The sequence below is a fragment of the Octopus bimaculoides genome, chromosome 27, assembly GCF_046866305.1.
Source record: "Octopus bimaculoides isolate indiv1 chromosome 27, ASM4686630v1, whole genome shotgun sequence".
In the NCBI taxonomy this organism is placed as follows: Eukaryota; Metazoa; Mollusca; class Cephalopoda; order Octopoda; family Octopodidae; genus Octopus; species Octopus bimaculoides.
The window spans coordinates 1,166,142-1,186,141 of record NC_142954.1 but is presented as its reverse complement, the minus strand read 5'-3'; the positions used below and the strand labels follow the sequence as shown (position 1 = coordinate 1,186,141).

General features: G+C 37.4%; 1 protein-coding gene across 2 annotated transcripts in view; it reads right to left on the bottom strand.

Annotated features, from left to right (window-relative positions):
• LOC106867799 (BMP-binding endothelial regulator protein) overlaps positions 1-20,000 on the bottom strand; it is a 103,993-nt gene that overhangs the window by 62,337 nt on the left and 21,656 nt on the right. The window lies entirely within an intron of this gene.

Here is a 20,000-nt window from a genome sequence, read left to right as displayed (position 1 = left end):
AAGCAAGACTTACTTCAGGCGTTCGAAAATACGTCTGTCGTTTTCAGCAGTAAATATAATAATAATAATAATAATAATAATAATAATAATAATAATAATAATAATAATAATAATAATAATATGAACTTCTAACTTGTTGTCTCTTGAGGTCTCTGGGTGAGACTTGGATCCAACTTGTACAAATGCAGAACAAAAGTCAAACATAAAATAATAATAATAATAATAATAATAATAATAATAATAATAATAATAATAATAATAATAATAATAAAAATAATAATAATAATAATAATAATAATAATAATAATAATAAGAAGAAGAAGAAGAAGAAGAAGAAGAAGAAGAATAAGAAGCGGAAAAATGGAAAGAGAGAGGTTGGTAAGAGAACAATGAAAGAAGAAACAGGAGGAGGAGGAGAAGTGGAAAAAGAGCAACAAGAAAAACTGAACAACACGGAACTGACAAAAAAAAATTGATAAATCCTTAAAAAAAAAAAAACGCAGCCAAATCTAAAGAAGGGATCTGGGGCTACGCTTGACGAATTTTCCATTATGAACTGCGTGGGAAAGAATCCGTCAGTTTATTGAGATAGATTTTATGTATATACATATGTACGTATATACGCATGTATGTATGTATGTACATTATATATAAAACGAGAGAGAGAGAGAGTGAGAGAGAGAGAGAGTGAGAGAGAATACAATTGAATTTATAGACGCCGTCTGCCTGGCATCCATGGAATATATTTTCAATTCAGTTACGATTATAAAATTTTTTTTATTCATAAAGTTTATAAGTTAATAATTACAATTGCAAGTTGGATTTCTTTGATGTCTTGGGGCAACACATCTGGTTGATTTCTTCTTTCTAATCATAGATTTGTACTTAGCTTGAACTGATACATATTTCCGAAGTCTCAGCTGTCCGTCGTAGGGCTTTGGTCGATGCAACACGGCATCTATAAATATAATAGTATATGTGGCTTTCGTTCTTTATATGCTTTTCCCTGAAGAAGCATTAAATCAAATTTGCCAAATAGGGTTGGGCTAGTTTGCACAAGTAAAGCATTCTACTGGGAGTTCGAATGTAATTACGTGTATATTTTTATATTCATGTGGTATGCAAAGTAAACTACAATTTCTTATAAAGTATCGATTTTTGCGTTGATTTTATATATGTATGTATATATATGCATATCTTTGTGTCTGTTTGTCCCTCTCCACCATTCGACAACCAGTGTTGCTCTGCTTATGTGTCAGTAACCTAGCGGTTCGGCGATGAGGACTGACGTGAAGTGACTGAAATAAGTAAAAGATAATATAAATATACACATACACATACTCACACACATATACACATACATATATATATATATATATATATACACATGCATATATATCTGTGTGTGTGTATATGTATGTCTTTGTATGAGTGTGTGTATGCATATATGCATGTGGGTGTTTGCATAGCATGTGTGTGTGTGTGTGTGTGTGTGTGTGTGTGTGTGTGTGTGTGTGTGTGTGTGTGTGTTTTCAATGGATAGCGTGACTGCCATGCTGCAAAGGTCTTAAATTAGTTCCAATCCTTGATTTGTTTATAACTTCCAGCAATATTACTAAGATTAAGGAACGAACAATATTTGTAGACCATTTCAGCCGATTCTTAGAGAGACAGGAAGACTAAACAGTATACCTCTGCATGAAGGAAGACACAATAGTTCAACTTAAAGAGCAACAAGAAAAATAAAGTGATTGATGGGGTTAATTTCGGGGTCAACAAGGAACAAAGTCCCCAGCTATTTAACAACTGGTGTTATATGACATTGTATTGTATACTCATAAATGCGGCATCATATCTATGGTGTGTTACGACTGTTTGAAACTAATGAGCGTGCCTTTACTTGGTCGTTCGATCTGCTAGGAATAGCAGCCAATTCTCTCTCAAATCCTATTCTAAATGGCGACTGAAGAGAAGAGGAAAGATATTTTGAAATATTTTGTTGAAATACAAATACAAAAAAGAAAAGGAAAATGAGTAGAACTCGGTTCGGAGTGGTACTGTGAGTGTCGTCTGTAATTTAGTATCATCGGACGCAGGAACGAGAATAACAAACCAAAGTATACGGGAAGCCATTCGATGTACTAGAAATAGCAGCTAAATTACACCTCTTTATGAAGAAAGATACAATAGTTCAACTTAAAAACAATAACAAGGAAAATAAGTGATTGATGGGGTTAATTTCGGGGTCAGCTGTGAAAAAGGTCACCAGCTATTTAACGACTGGTGTTTAGATGATGTTTTGTACAACAGTCGTAAATGAGGAATAATATTGACTGTGTGTTATGACTGTTTAAAACTAATGAGCGAGTCTCTTACTCGCTCGTTCGATCTGCTAGGAGTAGCAGCAGATTTTCTCTCAAACCCTATCGTACATAATGTCTGTGGAAAAGAAGAAAGACATTTTGAAATATTTCGTCGCTCAAATACAATTAAAAAATTTTTTTAAAATTTTCTAGCCTTTAACCCTCCAACGCGGAGTATAGGCCACTTATAATTGAATTCCATGTCGCATAATTTTTCGCTTCTGTACTTATACTCTGCCAGTTCGCCGCCTTATAAACGAAGAATATTATTCAAGGAGTGTTACGAATGTTTAAAACTAATGAGTGAGCCTCTACTCGGTCGTTTGATCTTCTAGACGTAGCAGTCAATTCTCTCTCAAATCCTATCGTACATATCGTCTGTGGAGAAGAGGAAAGATATTTTGAAACATTTCGTCGGTAAAATACAAATGCAAATGCAAAAAATACGAGGGGCTGTTGAACAGTTCCTAGCTTTAAGGGTATCGCAAAAGGCCTGGCTGGAGGCCCGACCTACCGAGTTCTTTTACAGGGTCTACAAAATCTGAAGAACCGCTGCAGTAAGTGTGTGAATTTGAGAGGGGAACATGTCGGATAAAATCATAATCAACTGATCCTCCTGTATTTGCTTTTACCCGAAACCAGGAACCTTTCAGCCTCCCACCCTTGTGTGTGTGTGTGCGTATATATATATATATATATATATATATATATATATATATATATACACATACATACTCACACACAAGCTTTGAGTTCTGTTTTCTTGTTTGCATCACCAAAAACAAAGTTATTTTAAACACCCACATGTAGCTATATTTAACAGCTACATGTGGTTGTTGTTTTTTAACGACTACATCTGGTTGTGTTTAATAGTCACATGTTTTAACAATTCCATGTGGTAATTTTTAATAACACCCACATGTGGTTATTTTAGCAGCTGCATACGCTCATGTATACATAATACACATATCAGATAGAAGACAAAACCCAATGTTGATATTTTGAATTGGTTTAATACACGTGTTTCTAGAAGTTATGTATGATTTCCCTTACATAATATTATCACAATGATAATAATAATGATAATAATAATAATGATAATAATAATAATGCCCTGTAGAGTTCCTACAGAAAGTTTGTCTCCTAGGGACAGCAAGGATTATAAGGATGGTTCTAAGCACTCGAAAGACTACTGAAAACTTGTGGATACCCAAGGTTACAGGTAGTAACCCGCTACCCACATAAATCCTACCTCGAATAAAATCGAGCCTGAGTCAAACCAAATAATAATAATAATAATAATAATAATAATAATAAAAAGATGGCTATGAATGACTAAAAGTGATTTAAAACCGGAAACGGAGGCTCTAATCTGTGCTGCCCAAGAGCAAGCATTAAGAACCAATTGCATTAAATACAGAATATATATATATATATATATATATATATATATATATATATATATGCACACACACACACACACACACACACACACACACACACACACACACACACACACACACACATACAGATTATGTGTATATGAATACAAATGCCTATACACACTCCAGCGATACATGTTTCTGCTTCTCTTTATATATCTATCTAGCTTCGCATGTATCTCTCTCTCTCTCTCTCTTTCTTAATCTATCTATCTGTCTATGTATATACATATAATATGTATATACACATGCATACCACTGAATTTAAACATAAAAGAATGTGTTTACTTATATACTCTTACACATAGTCTATATACGCGTTGTACACAACCAGATGCACACACATTTGTGTGGGTGTATACATATACATATATATATATATATATATATATATATCACTTTATATATATATATATATATATATATATATATATATATATCACTTTATATATATATATATATATATATATATATATATATATATATCACTTTATATATATATATATATCACTTTATTTATATATATATATATGTGTGTGTGTGTGTGTGTGTGTGTGTGTATATATACATACATATATACGTATACATATATATGTATGTATGTCTGTTTCATAAACACTTCAGCCCTTCATCTCTTGTGTTAAATGGTCAACACCCCCGCACCCCTCGCCACCCAACCCACCCACCGTCTCTGTGTTCTGTAGAGGTACGTGCCTCTTGTATTAATTGTACTGTGTGGTGGCCACCCGAGTAAATATGACCCGTTTGTAATACGGGTGGGGTGTGTCACTTGCTGGCATACACACGCATGCACATACACATGCTCGCGCTCACAAGCACATACACAAGCGCACATACATACACACATGTGTGTGTTTGTATGTACGTACGTACGTGTGTATATATATACATGTATAGCATATTTATACATACGTATATCCATGTGTATACCTATGTATCTCTCTCTCTCTCTCTCTCTCTCTCTATCTATCTATCTGTTCATCTGTCCACCTATCTATCTATCTATCTATCTATACACAATAGACACACATATATGAATGTGTATGTACATATCTATATCTATTGATATATATATATATATATATATATATATATATATATATATATATATATATATACATTCTCAATGTCACCCTTCCACTCATTGACATAATGTACACACAAATATACACACTTGCCTAACTCTCACCACCACCACCACCACTGCCACCACCACCACCACCAGTGACCGATCACTCGCCATTGTCTCACTAACAAAGACTCATTGATTCAGCGCTCGCCCCCATAAATGTGTATATGTGAGTGTGTGTGTGTGTGTGCGTGTGTGTGTGTGTGTGTGTTTGTGTGTGTGTGTGTGTGTGTGTTATGATGTGTGGTATAGTAGACTTGCTAGTGTTGACATGCTTGTATAGCCCCAGGCCAGTTTCAGTGGACCAGATACGCGGTGCTATCAAAAAGTTTCCGGAACTAGTTATGTTTAATAAAACAATAACTTATTTCAGATTTAACCTCATCTCTTTCGAAATAGTCATCTTGCACAGTAATTCACCGGTTCCAGCATTCCTGCCTCTTTTGGAATCTATTTGGAAGTAGTTTTTCCGTAAGCGAGTCGAGGACCTTCTGTGACTCGATCAGTATACAGGAATCGCCCGAAAACCATTAAATACTTTTTGCGTAGAGACTTTCTGAATACCCCGAATTTCTCTTGTTCTGTTGCCAGTTCAAAGATTTCAGGCCTGTGGATAGTGAGCAGGCTGACCAGTGACATAATCGGTTCAAAGGTTGACCAGTCCAGTAGTCAATTTTCGAAATTAAGCTATGTAGAGTGTTGCATATTCGATACAGTTGGGTTCCCTCAGAAAAGGTCATGGGTCAGTTTCCACATAATTGCAACCAATAACTCGAACCCCCGTCTATTGAGCCTGGTAGGCGTAAAAGACTAACTGGCATCCTTTGTCAAGAATACAGGCGACAGTCAGAGCGCTGATGTTTGTTGTGCACTCGGCTGTTGTTATTTGATTGCTGTTATTCTGCGCGTCTGCGTGTAAAGATCGGTTGTTTTGCAGGGTTGCTTTATTTTAACCCTTAAATTAGAAATGGAGGAAGGTATAGAGCTAGATATAAGACATAAGACATTTGGGGCTAGAAATATTGCGGAAAAACGAGAAATTCTTCGAGCAAGCACGTGTCTTATGCGAAATCTGTGATGAGCGCGAGTGACGTTGACGACCTGGAGTCGCTTCGGATATATATATATATATATATATATATATATATATATATAAAACAAATAATAAATGAGTATATGCATATATACGTACAGGTATGTGCATACCTACGTCTACCTGTATATATAGGTGCATATCTGGGTACAGGACATTGCAAACAAAACGTAGACAAGAAAATAATAATAACCAGAGTACAGAAAACACACAGGCCACATAGAGAACATTTTCCTTCATCAGCTACCCCCCCCCCCCCGTTTTAACACCGGCGTTTCGTGTGTACGTGTGCGTGTGTCTGCGCGTGTGCGTGCGAATGTGTGTGTTTGTCCACCACAACCGCTTGACAACCGGTGTTGGTGTGTTTACGTCCCTTGTAACTTAGCGGTCGGGCAAAACGTGACCGAAGAATAAGTACCAGGCTTTAAAAAAAATTTTTTTTTAAACTCCAGAAAAAAAAAGAGAAATACTGGGATCGATTTATTCGACTAAATTTTCCAAAGCAGCGCTGCTCCAGCATGGACGCAGAGCAATGACTGAAACGTGGAGAAGATAAAAAGATAAATAAACGGGAGACTCATCTTCTGACGCTGTTTAATCACCTCCACTGGTTTAAACCCCACCACCACCACCACCACCACACACACACCATCACCCACAAGCAATAAATAAATAAAAGTTACATACAAAAAATAAACAGCAAAAAAAACAAAAAAATGAAACCAAGTTGGCGTTGTGCCTCTTCGTCTGCAGAGAAATGATTATTAATTATTGGTGGGGGAGGGGGGAGTTTAAAGATGGTAATGGCGACTGAGGAATTCTTGGAGAAATTTGATTCTTATTGTATGATGCTGTTGTTGCCGCTATGGCGGCGGCGGCGATGGCGGTGGTGGTGGTGGGGGGTGATGGCGGTGGAGGTGGGGGGGGGGGGGGTGATGGCGGTGGAGGTGGTAATGCTGATAGTGATGTTGTTGCTGTTGTGTGGTTTGTTTTAAGGAAGATAGTAACTGACAACGATGCTATATACACTCGTCTGCAGGCAAACATACGTATGTATGTACACACACACACACACACACACACACATACGTATAGATACATACATATGGATACGGGCATACAAACATCATAATACATACATACCAACATAGAACATAATACATGCTTTTATATATATATACACACACATATATATATATATATATACATATATATATACATATACATATATACATATATATACACACACACACATATATACGCATAAAAATAGATTTCGTAGACGGAAAGTGAAAGGGAGAGAGAGAAATGGATAAATGAATGGATGGATAGATAGATAAATAAATACACACACACACACACACACACACACACATATATATATTCGAAATGAGGAGTAGAAGGACAGTGAACAACTGATGAAGGATCGTTTTTTTTTTATGTTACTTGTCTTGTTTTCCGTTCGTTTCTCTCGTTTGTGGAATCACCAAATATGTATGTGTCGTGGATTAAAAAATGTTTTTAAATGTCCCTGATTGTACAATTCATGTATTCATCTGAAGAAAACGGTTTTTTTATAACGATATTCATGTACTCATTGATCAATTTTAAAAAATCGTTGGAAACGGCTGTAACGAATTGATACGTATCCATCGTCTGTTACTTACACACACACACACACACACACACACACAGAGTGAGAGGAAGAAAAATATTTACATTCGATCACTTAAACACAGACACACTCATAAACACCCCCACACACACATGTAGAAGTCAATTTGTGATCGAATTTTGTATATTCATTTATCTCATATATATACTCCCCACGAAATAATACATAGATACGTACATACCTATGTCTGTCTGTCTGTCTCTGTCTCTCTCTCTCTCTCTCTCTCTCTCTCTCTCTCTCTCTCCTCTCTATCTATCTATCTATCTATCTGTGTACCTGTCTGTCTATGGAAGTGTGTAGGTATGTGTAACAGTGTGTTAACGTGTGAGTCTTTGTAGAGTGCAGAGTAAGTGCATGTATGTGTGTATGTGTGTGTATGTGTGTGTGTGTGTGTGTGTGTGTATGGGTATGCGTGTGCGTACGTGACGGGGTGTGGGGGTGAGTCGGACGATTTGATTTATTGTCCGGACTTTAATCATTCGGTGTTAGATTCTTACAACACACACACACACACACACACTAACCACTACCTCCCCAACCCCACCGGCCCTCCACCAATGAAGACAACAACAACAATAGTTACAAAAAATACACAGCAAGAAGAAGAACAAGCAAAAAAAAAAGGTGGAGAGATAAGGAAAGAGAGAGAGAGAGAGAGAGGGGGGGGAGGAGAGAAAGAGTGAGGGAAAGAAGAAGAAAGAGAAGGAGAGGGATGGAGGGAGGGAGGGAGCGGAGCGGAGCGGAAGAGAATATGGGCGACAACTGGAACAACAACAACAACAACAACACCAAAGATCGACTACGAGGACGACAACAGTAACAAGTAGAATAATAAAACGCAAACAAATGTATTAGAACGTCCCGAAATAACATAGAAGAAGAAGAAGAAGAAGGAGAAGAAGGAGCAGGAGAAGAAGGAGAAGAAGAAGAGGAAGAAAGGAAAGAGAGAAAGAAGGTTACGAAGCGTTGTTTGAATGGGACGGCGCCAGTCGGGACTCCGTAGACCTTGTCAACTCAACTAAATTAGACTGCTTGCCAAAAAATGGTCTAGTTCTTGGTGATAGGGTACTGTGGACGTTCTGTGCGTGTACGTGTGTGTGTGTGTGTACGTGTGTGTGTGTGTGTGTGTGTGTGTGTGATGTAGTAAGGTAGGTAGGTGTACGGGTGAGCGGGTGGGTGTAAACGTACGTGCTATACGCTTACATAAACATGTACATATATACAGATTATGTGTATGTGTGTGTGTGTGTGAGAGTGTATTATATATACACACATACACGCATACACTCCCCCTCTCCTTATAAATATATATATATACATATGTATATATCTATCTATCTATCTCTCTATATATATACACACACACACGTATATATATATATGCTTATATATATATGTATATATATGTGTATGTATAGATAGATATATAGATATAAATAGATATATACATATATATGCATATATATATGTATATATATATATATATATATATATATATATGTGTGTGTGTGTGTGTGCGTGTGTGTGTGTGTATGTATATATGTGTGTGCTTGTATCTATATCTATCTATCTTTATATATATGTATATAGATATAGGGCTGGGAATTGTCACACGCATAAAGACACGCGCGCATTCACACACACACACACACACACACACACACACACACACAGGTATGTATACCGGTGAGTAGACAAATGAAAAAATGTGGCGGCACTCAACCCATTTGATTGGAGTCACATGTTCCATTTCAATAACAGTTCGATTTGGCTCCCTGCAACTTAAGGTTTCGTGGGTTCGTCAATGAATTTTCTAAACGCAGTATATTTATTCTGGTTTAGCAATTATTTTAAAATATAGACTACGATGGTCCGTGCATATTTTCCGCGTGGCCGATTTAGTGTACACCTAAACAATTATTCTACGGAAGACTTGTTCAGAGAAAACGAGAATAATGTAAGTTAAAGAAAATGTTCAAGGAGAACTTGAAGATTGTAGGAATCGATCTCGCAACGGTTCGCTTTACCTGGCATTCAAAAATATGGGACGGGGTGAACACTTTTGAAGAAAAATAGATTAATACAGGTAAATGTTGAGAATAAATTAAAAAAAGAAAAACATAAAACGACCAGTAAGAGAATATGAACTTGGAACGTTTTCTATTTGGACATTTTGTGGCAAAAATCTGCCTGTCTGAGAATGGACTTCAATCTCACATAATACGGCGCTTTGTACTGCTTACGGAACGTACCTTTCAGTTTGCCCTTATCGATGTCACTGGATCTGAAAACCTCATGGAAGTCTAAAGAAACATTTCAAGGTTCACCATGGTCAGGCACTCCAGCCAGTTCAAAATTCACTAAAACTAGTGTGAAATTTATGTCTTTTTAAGAGTATGTCTGTTCTAAAACACTAGATAAGGTCTCCTGCCAGAATTAAGCATCGCGCACACTGAAACTGCCAAGCTATTAAGTATTGAGCAGACGACCACCATATTATATACATGAAAGACAGCGTTGTTCAGGGGATCATTGAGCGCACGGAAATTAAAAGTAATCCTGCATTCTCTTCTTCTTGTTTCTGCAGTTAAAAGAACTTGACCCTTTAAAGATTTTCTCCCAAGCCCCATCATCCTTTTTGCTATGTTCCCAAAATTCCGTTTTGTTTTTTTATTTTTTTATTTTTGACCCCGCATAATCAGCAGAACCGAAACAGATACCCCGAAGCATTTTGTCCCGTATGGGCGCCACTCGACAACTGCACGGGTCCATCGGTCGTCTGTGAACCTTGCGACATGACCGGTCCATCGTAGCTTTGCGTGGTGGTATTCATTCTGCGACGACATCTTTCACTCCAGTTCTGTCCCTGATCTCCTCATCCCGGATGTGATCTCTTAGCGAGTTTCCCAACATCGACCTTTAAAATGTTTCTTAAACGTAATATAATCATTAAATAACGTAAGCCACATGCCAAGTGTGGGTTACGTACACTAATGAAGGAGGTCTAATGAGATAATGTGACTCCTCCACGTAACAACTGATGCACCACCGGCAATTTCTCAAATATCTGGACTAACAGACTGTTGCGTTTTGAGTGTGAATTGTGTGTGCTGGGGAAGGACGCATAATGAGTTGATATGTGACCTTCCGCATATAAATGCCGGCAGCGTATCATCGCAAAAGCAAAGTTTCATAAGATTCTGCTAACAGTCAGTGATATTTTGGCTAATTTTCAATATTATATTAGTGACAACCATTATTATACCCTGCAGACTGAAGCTGATCCAATTGCGCACATCACTCATTCTGCGTCTGTGATGCGGTAGCATCAGACGCGGCCATGTTTTTCGCTATATCTCAAAATAGAATTAAAAAACAAAACGTCTTTTACGCTGGCAAATACAGCATGTGTATGTATGTGTGTATGTGTGTATGTATGTGTGTGTGTATATATCTATGTGTGTGTGTATGTGTGTGTGTATATATATATGTGTGTGTGTATGTGTGTGTGTATATATATATATATATTTAAAAAAAATTTTTTTTTTTTACTTGCTTCAGTCATTTGGTTGCGGCCATGCTGAAGCACCGTCTTAAAGGGGCTTTTAGTCGAAGACGTTCTTTGTAAGCCTAGTACTTATTCTATCGGTCAATTTTGCCGAACCGCTAGGTTACGGGGATGTAAACAGACTAACATTGGTTGTCAAACGATGGTGGGGAGACAACACAGACACAAAGACACACACACATAAATACATACATTTATACGACGGGCTTCTTTCAGTTTCTATCTACCAAATCCACTCATAAGGCTTTGGTCGGCCGTGGTGACACTAGAAAATATTTGCGGAAGATGTCACGTAGTGGGACTGAACCCGAAACGATGTGGTTGGGAAGCAAACTTCTTACCACACACACACACACACACACACACACACACACACACACACACACACACACACATCGCCTCATATTGAGTATGTCATCGATTGTATAAAAAAATATACTCAGTCAGCACGCCTGATGACCTCATAATTATATTGCAACAACGACGAGTAATAGATCTAATAAGTCAAGGGTCGGCGAACCTGGATAAATTACCCCAAGCGGGGTAAAAATAGAATTCTAGGGGGTAATAGGAACTCTTTATCCCCAGCTGGACGGGACGCCAGTCCATCGCAGCGTTACTCATTTTTGCCAGCTGAGCGGACTCGAGCATCGTGAAATGAAGTGTTTTGCTCAAGAACACAACGCGTCGCCCGGTCCAGGAATCGAAACCACAATCTTACGATCATGATGCCGACATCCTAACCACTATGCCACGCGCCTCCACTGTCTCAAGTATACAAAACTTTATTGTCCATATACATGTTACGTGTCCTCCGTGAACTGGAAGTAAAGTTTTTTTTTCTGTGATCTAACACTCGTTGAAGTTTAAAATATTGGATACAGAACAATGCAAAACGTCTAATTTATAGGTTTTGAACTTTGACCAATGAAATGTCTTCAAGTAAGAATATTCACGAGATGAAGCTTATTTACATAATGGCTCCTTTGTTCTCCTGATGATAATCGGATCTGTATTGGTGCAACCATGGTGTTCTGGTGATTTGATGAGCTAGCTTCCACTTACGAGCATTGATTTGTGAATGAACATTTGTGTTGTATGAACCCCGAGCACACGTGTTAAGGCAAACATGTAAGCAAGATTTTATTCCACGCCGAAATTATTGCTACAGGTGTGTTGCGAAACGGCCGTAACGCCATGGATGACAAGTAATTAAATAAATATATTCACCTCTCATACCTCTTGACTTTTATGTACACAGCCGCCCCCCCCCCAACACACAGACATATACAGCAATACACACACACATATATATTTATGTATATATATATATATATATATATATATATATATATATATATATATATATGAGTCTAGGGCATTTACCACTCCCTGGACAATAACCCCCTCCAGGACAGTTACCCCTGAGGACAACAGATGATGATTTAAAACTTCTTAATATGTTGGAGTGTGTATATATATATATATATATATATATATATATATATATATATATATATATAAGAACTTACTGTGGACAAGGGCTGCGTAGGCGTTCGACTCTAGACACATATGTACATAAACATATATGTTTACATATATAAAACACACATATATACATAAAGACTGTCATACCGGCCATGACGAAGGGAAATAGCCCTGAAACTCGAGTCGCCTTTATATATATATATTTATATTTATATATCTATATATTTGATCCTTTATATTGAACACTCAATATTTCATCTACATTCAATACTTTATTTCATGGTGCCATCCATTTTTATTTTATTTTATTTTATATTGTATATTGTATATCATATTATATATTGTATATTCCATATTCTATGCCCCACATTAGTTCTGCAGGAATATAAATAAAACATAAAAAACAGACAGTGTTGGAACTCTTTTAAGCAAAATAATATATTCCTCTATACACAATCATACAAAAACCCCCACCTTTTTTGTATTTATTTTTACTCGCATATATATATATATATATATATATATATATATATATATATATATATATATATATATATATGTACATACACACACACACACACACACACACACACTTCGCATTGCAGTCCAAACTGTACCGAAGCCGGTAAAGGCTGAACCGGGTCGAAACACCGATGCTTCTTTTTGCTGGAGCCGAGAGTTGTCTCTCTCGGGGTTTACAATTCCCCAAATTACTTCAGATCACAGCTAGTAATATTATTTTCTTATATAGACTTAATTAATTCATATACACTCGCTCATGTGTTATGAACTCTTTAGTAGTCTACATAAACACGTTATCTATCTCTGTGTCTAACACTCTCTCTCTCTCCCCCTCCCTCACTTTCTCTTTATACACACACACACACACACACACAGATATGAGTATTTGTATCTTGGCTTTCATATTTTATATATATATATATATATATATATATATATATATATATATATATATATATATATATATATATATATATATATATATATTTATATATTTATGTGTGTGTATATATATCTGTGTCTCTCGCTCTCTCTCTCTCTCTATATATATATATATATGTATATATGTGTGTATATATATATATATATATATATATATATGTATATATATGTGTATTTATATGTATATATATCTATGGGTATACATATATGTATATACATATACATACATATGAAATTATATGTACATATACATATATATATGTACACACATATATATGTGTGTTTGTATGTATGTGTGTGTATATATATGTATGTGTGTATACATATCTATGCGTTTACATATATGTATATATACATATACACACAAGAAATTATATGCACACACACACACACACACACACACACACACACACATACACACACACATATATATATATATATATATATATATATATATATATATATATATATATATATATATATACATACATATATATGTGTGTATATATATATATATATATATATATATATATATATATATATATACTATATATACATAAACACATCAAATACACGTCGAGTACGTACACATATAATATGCGTATATGCGTGTGTGTGTGTGTGTGTGTGTGTGTGTGTGTGTGTGTTATAAATATAAATACAACGATAGGTCCATAAATAGTAGCTATTAAAAAAAAATATGACATGGCGTCAAGCGGAAGTGAAAATGTATGTACCACGTGTTTGTTATTAAAACCGAGTGTCGAAGGTGGCAGTGGCGGTTGTCGTGGCGGTGGTGATGATGGTGGTGGTGTTGGAAGTGCCGGCTTTTAGTCACACAGCTCAGTCAAGTTTCTCTCGTCGTTTGCTTTATTAATTAGTTGTCGTCTGCATGGCTCCATTTCCCCTTTACATTATTATTACTGTTGTTGTTGCTGCTGTTGTTGTTGTTGTTGTTCGTTCGTCTCTTTCTTGGTCGATAGTCAAAAGTCAATGGGGTCTTTCTCGTCTCATGATTTCTGCTTTCGTATCACCATTTTGCCTGTCTGTCTCTCTGTCAGTTTGTCTGAATGTCTGTCTATCGGTTTGCTGTTTCTCTGTCCGTTTGTCTACCTCTGTGTTTGTCATTAAGTCAGTCTGTCAGTTTGACTGTGCCTCTCTCTGCCAGTTTGTCTGATTGCCTGTCTCTCTACCTGCCTGTCTGTCTGTCTGTTCGTCTTCTTGCTTGATGGAATAACCGCCAGTTTCGATGCATGGTCCAACGCCAAGCCATCACAATGTCCAGCCCTTCTCGCAGGGTGGTCACCCGTGTACCTGGATGATCTGGAGAGCCATGCCAGCAGAGCACAAGCCCCTGGTACACCACCCCCACCTCACCAAACTTGACAGATCAAAGGATAGAAGGCCAGGCTGATATGAACCACCTCTTCTCACAGGTAAAAATGACCCGGACTTGGAAAATAAACAGTTACAGAAGCGACTTCATGGTGTAATGTAGTGGTTCTCAAAGTGGGCGGTACACCCCCCCCCCCTAGGGGGGTGGAAAGTTCCAAGGGACAGACGAGTCATTCGTGGCCTTCTTTCCTCAGTCAAGTTACCAGAAGTCCTTACTGTTTCGAGCAGTTACACTTGAGACAGTTCGATCTGGTTGCCCACCACTCCGCAAAAGTCTAAGCTAAGAGCATTAGATTTCTTTTTGTAAGAAAGCCAGCGAATGTGTGCGGCAACAAAGACTTACATATATATATATATATATATATATATATATATATACGCACACATACATACATACATAACGAACCCGCAGAAAGTAACTGAATGTGTCGATGATATCACTTTTCAGCTTGCGCATGCATGTGTGTGTGTGTGTGTGTGTGTGTGTGTGTGTGTGTGTGTGTGTGTGTGTGTGTGTGTGTGTGTGTGTGCGTGTGTGTGTGTGTGCGTGTGTGAACACTAAAACATAACCAACATTTGATTCATGGAGTTTAATTGATCTTTAAAGATTAATCAATCTTAAATGAAAATCAATGAAAATCTATTCTCCTTGGTTAAACCAAAATAACGATGTCAAACGATGGCAAAAGTTCTCAAAAGTTTACAGCGTAGGTGTACCATTATTTAATTCCGGAATAGGTGTACCATTATTTAATTCCGGAATAGACAACGCGGAATATCTACACCGACGTTCTTCCAATGCTTCACAGCTTCTCCGCCTTAGACTGGTATTATATTTATGGATTCTGAATAGCTGAAGGAAATTCGACCTCATCTGATTTGGAAGTACAGGTGGAGACGGAAGAAGAAACAGCGGAGGAGGGTTTCACGGTGGTGGGAAGAAAAGGAAGGAGAAGTGGAAGAGCGAGCCCGCCGCCTGAGAACCAGAAAAGGAAGAAAGAAGAGGTGGGAATGAAAGCTGCGACCAGAAGGAAGGCAGAGAAAAGGGTGGTGGAGAAAGAACGTGGAAAAGTAAATGGAAAAGTGTGCGAGAAGGAGTTACAGAAGGAGGAAACAGTGTTAAAGGCGCCGGTTGTCCCAGCGAAGGAAAAAAAATTCGGGAGTGCGACTGTACGAGGGTGAAATGGAGAGATTGTTCAGGGTTGAAAAGGAAAAAAAGTACCAGAAGTGGAAGAAGAAAAGAGAAAACCGGGAAGACGAAAAAATAAATGGAATTTCGTAAGATATGCAAAAAGCAAAGAGACGGAAAGAAAAATTGTAAAATTCAAGCATATCATAAGAGTGAGGTCACCCACGGTGGAGTTCGAACACCTCTCACCAGTAGTTGAGCTAAGAGACTTGGAGCCTTTCATGAGGTATTAAAAAGAAAGAAAAAAGTAAAATCGTTTTGTTGAAAAAAAGAAGGAAAAAACAAAGAAAAAAAAAGGAACAAAAAAGGAAAAGTGTTTCACGGAAAAAAAAAAAGATGATTAAGAAAAAAAAAAACAATACAAAAATTGAACGATTGTAAATAGTGTGTATAAAAGTTCAAATGGTACCGCATGGGAATGGGGCCCATGCAGCCATTTCATTTCTTCATTATATAACATCGCATTGTCATTCGTGTTATATTTTATATCCCCATTGTGGTGTTGTGTCTGTCCTTGTAGTGTCCCCTCTCTGTTGTGGCCGTAGTGCCAAATAAAGAAATAGTCGTTTAGCAGAGGACATCCGAACGTGCGATATAACAGTGGCGACGAGGATTTCGTAGCTCACACAGCCACTGTGTAGTATTGCGATATAACAGAAATACAGGTACAGCTCGTTTTTGCCAGCTGAGTGGACTGGAGCAACGGGAAATAAAGTGCCTTGCTCAAGGACACAACGCGTCGCCGGGAATTGGACTCACGACCTTAGGATCGTAAGCCGAATAACCTTGACTACTAAGCCACGTGCCTTCACAATAATAATAATAATAATAATAATAATAATAATAATAAGAGCACTCAGAGAGCGCAAACCTCCTCTAACGATTAGCCGGAGATGATTTTTAAAATGAGAATATCTGAAATAAACTCGACTGCTCGCACAATACTAAAAATGAACCCGACCGCTCTCAAAAATTAAGTAAAAAAAAAAAATCCGGATAAATAATCCAGAATCCTTGTCCGGTACCGGACCCCAAAATCTAATCAGTTTGTGCCAGTCACGAGGCCAAACATCCCTGAAAGTTTCATCCGAATCCATTCAGCGGTTCTTGAGATATCTTCTCCACGGGCAAACAACCGACGTTGGTGTGTTTACGTCCCCGTAACCTAGCGGTTCAGCAAAAGAGACCGATTGAATAAGTACTAGGCTTACAAAGAATAAGTCCTGGGGTCGATTTCTTCGGCTAAAAATAACAGCTCTTTAAGGCGGCGCTCCAGCATAGCCGCAGTCAAATGACTGAAACCAGTCCCCAAAGAATAAAAGAATCGCATCGCTCGTTGCAACGTTCGGTCCGGACGGGACAGAACCGCTGCTGCTGCCGCCGCCGATGTAGTCATTCTGAGAATTTAATTATTTCCAAACTGTAAACTCTCTAAGGACGCATAAAAATAAACAAATGCACACACACACACACACACACATACATACATGCACAACCCGCCTTCCCCCCCCCCCCACTCCCAAAAGAAACATAAAACTCATTAAAACTCATTAGAGTTTTTATGAGATAGCTTTTCAATATTAAATATATTGTCAAAATTAAAATAATATTGTCGCGGTGAAACGGCAGCGGCGGCGGCGGCGGCGATGACGGTGGCATGGTGGTGGTGGTGGTGGTCGCAGGGGCGTATGTGTCCGTTTTGTTCATTTTTACTCTAAAAAAACCCTCATATATATATATATATATATATATATATATATATATATATATATATATATATATATATATATATATATAAACTTGCACACACACACTCTTTCTCTCTCTCTCTCTCTCTCTCTCTCTTTAATCAATCTATCTATCTGTGCTTCTTAACCACTTGGGCAAGTGTCTTTATCTATAGTCCTTGGCCGACCAAAGAATTGTGAGTGGTAGACGGAAACAGAAAGAAGCCCTTTGCGTATATGCATGTATATATATCAATGTGTGCGTATGTGTGTGTGTGTGTGTGTGTGTGTGTGTGTATGTGTGTCTTTGTGTTTGTGTTGTGTTTGTCCCCGACTAATACTTGACAACCGGTGCTGGTTTATTTATATCTCCATAACTGAGCGGTTCGACTAAAGCGATGGATAGAAGTATCCAAGCTTCAAAGGACTGGGGTCTTAGATCGACTTCAGCGATATGTATAAAGAAGTATATACATACAAGGTTGGCCAAAAGTCACCCGACAGTAAATCGAAATGCCATGTATGTATACATATATATATATATATATATATATATATATATATATATATGAGAAAGAAAGAAAGATAGATAGATAGATAGATAGATAGATAGACAGACAAATGCAAAAATGTGTACAATTATATTTAGTACATCCGTGTGCACTCGGATGGGGAAAGGACCGACGGTGGAAATTGCCTCGGGAGAAAACTTCTTATAGACAACATATGTGAAAACACATCTTTGGGCTTTGAATGACGTCAACAGACCGTAGGACGCATGCATTTCTGCGTTCGTCAACTGCGCACACCGAATCCGTCGTGAACAGCCCACAAAGCGACAACCGTTCTGATATTTACACAACAAATAGTACATATGCTGATGTGTGCAAAGCCTTATCAAGCTGGAATTAATTAACGAGAGGTGCACGAAGCGGAGTTGATTGAAATAAGAGCGTGGACAGTTATATTTAATACGTTTGTGTGCACACTTCCATACAGGCATACAAATACGTAAATGCATACGTCTCATGCATACATACATACATCAACCCCCCACACATGCATATACATACATACATTGTATACATTTACACACATTATGTCCATAAATAAATACATACAAGTATGGTTAGCGCTAACGCGCGAAACTCAGTCTTTGAGTCACTCTGTTGCTTCTGTTAAATGTTAATATCTATGTATGTCTGTGTGAGTGTGTGTGTGTGTATTATAGTAATAGCAATAATAATTCTACGCGCGTTTCCACAGATTACATGTTTCTTAAGATCCTAGTCCGTATTCCTGAGATGATTACAGCGCAGTCCGTAGTATCCATGGTCATCGGATGGATCATGTTCATGCACTCATGTCGCCGCTATAATAGAATAGCAGCTTCTATATGCATATTCAAAACGTTTTCAGTCAACAAACACACCACATCTTCTATGACTAGCAAGTCCGGCTTTGGACAAACAGACCCTATTAGAGATGTTAGACACATCTTCGGGCATAAACGTGTCTCAGATTGAAGCTAAATCTCTTTTCCGAACTGCTAATTTCAAGATACCGTGTTCGATTCCTCATGTTTCAAATACAACCATTATAGATCATTTTTTTCCAAACCGATCGATCTTTCATCAATTGCTTACCAGCCTTCAACATTCCGATTAAAAATCAAAATTATTTTTTATAATTTGTATCGATTTATTTTATTATAAATGCAAAACAACACTACGAAGAAATCGATGTGAGCTTAAATAATAAACCGCGATATGGCGAGAGATTACTCTATCTATCTATCCATCTATCTATCTGTCTGTATGTATATGTGTGTGTGTGTGTGTGTGTGTGTGTGTGTGTGTGTATGCATGTAGGTGTGTATGCAAATATACGATGCGTGAATAACAATCGATACGTATATATATATAGAAATATATACATATATAGTTA